This window comes from Argentina silus (genome assembly GCF_951799395.1).
Source record: "Argentina silus genome assembly, chromosome: 8".
Lineage (NCBI taxonomy): Eukaryota > Metazoa > Chordata > Actinopteri > Argentiniformes > Argentinidae > Argentina > Argentina silus.
In genome coordinates this window covers 22,027,678-22,029,298 of record NC_139662.1, presented here as the reverse complement: position 1 = coordinate 22,029,298, position 1,621 = coordinate 22,027,678, and positions in this window count along the sequence as shown.

Sequence of the window (1,621 nt, the reverse complement as noted above, 5' to 3'; positions counted from 1 at the left end):
GCTCCTCTCCCTCTTCCCCTCTCCCCCTCTCCCCTCTCCCCTCTCCCCTCTCCCCTCTCTCCCTCTCCCCCTCTCTCCCTCTCTCCCTCTCCCCCTCTCTCCCTCTCTCCCCTCTCTCCCCCTCTCCCTCTCTCCCCTCTCCCCTCTCTCCCTCTCCCTCTCTCCCCCTCTCCCTCTCTCCCCTCTCTCCCTCTCCCCCTCTCCCCCTCTCCCCTCTCCCCTCTCCCCTTCTCCCTCTCCCCCTCTCCCTCTCCCTCTCTCCCCTTCTCCCTCTCTCCCCTCTCCCTCTCTCCCCTCTCTCCCTCTCTCCCTCTCCCCCTCTCCCTCTCCCTCTCTCCCCCTCTCCCCCTCTCCCCCCTCCTTGTCTTACACTCACCCCAGTGTCCTAAAACTGTCCTAAAATGACTTAATCTGCTGGGTGACTGTTCTGTGAGGGGAGGGTGAGAGAGGACTCTGCCTGTAAGGGGATTGCTGTAATTACTGTGATCTGTGCACCGTATTTATCTTTTCAAGGGACGGGTGATCCTGCTGTAAAAAGCCCAACATTTGGCACTTAACTAATGCACACCATTAGATTGATTGTGTTGGATTTGTGTTTCTCTGTCATACACAGGCGGGTGTGTGTGTGTGTGTGTGTGTCTGTGTGTGTGTCTGTGTGTGTGTGTGTGTGTGTGCGTGTGTGTGTGTGCGTGCGTGCGTGTGTGTTTGTGTGTGTGTGTGTGTGTGTGTGTGTGCGTGCATGCGTGTGTGTTTGTGTGTGTGTGTGTGTGTGTGTGTGTGCGTACATGCGCGTGTGTGTGTGTGTGTGTGTGTGTTGTGTCCCATATCCTCTTCTGTGGGCCTGCTGGTGTCCTGCCTGTTAAATAATGGCTGTGTGCTCAGTGTAATCCTGATTAAGTGAGAGGGTTAAGGGTTAGACTGTTTCAGTGGAGAGTCTCCATCGTTGACCTTCTATGACAACAGTGCTCGCATAAATGAACCGGCTTATGAGATACGATGAGACATGAGGAGACACTGAGAGACAGGGTGGGGATAGGGGGGATAGGGGGGATAGGGGGGAACTCATTTGTATTGAGCTAATGTGTCTGATTATCGGATGTATCTGTATTCATGTGTGTGTGTTTGTATGTGTGTGTGTGTGTGTGTGTGTGTGTGTGTGTGTGTGTGTGTGTGTGTGTGTGTGTGTGCGTGTGTGAGGGATGCAGAAATAGTTATGTTTCTCTTCAAAAATACTGTGTATTCATAAAGAATATAGAAGACCAAAACAGAGTCAACATACACTTCTGAGAGTGACTTCAGTAAAAAACCCAACAGATAATGAAATAAAATGGAGATATCACTCTTCTTGGACGCGTGGAGGAACAAACAGATTGACCATGCTCTGAATTCCCAAATCCTCCCCCGTGTAGGCAACACGTCCATCTTGGCTGTTTTTACTGCCGTGGTGTGTGTGTGTGTGTGTGTGTGTGTGTGTGTGTGTGTGTGTGTGTGTGTGTGTGTGTGTGTGTGTGTGTGAGAGAACGTGGAGGGGTAGAGGCTGTACCAGGCTGTCCAGCCTCCACACACGTCCCTTCGCTGCCTCAACTTATGGAACATCTCCCATCCATCACGACATGTGTGT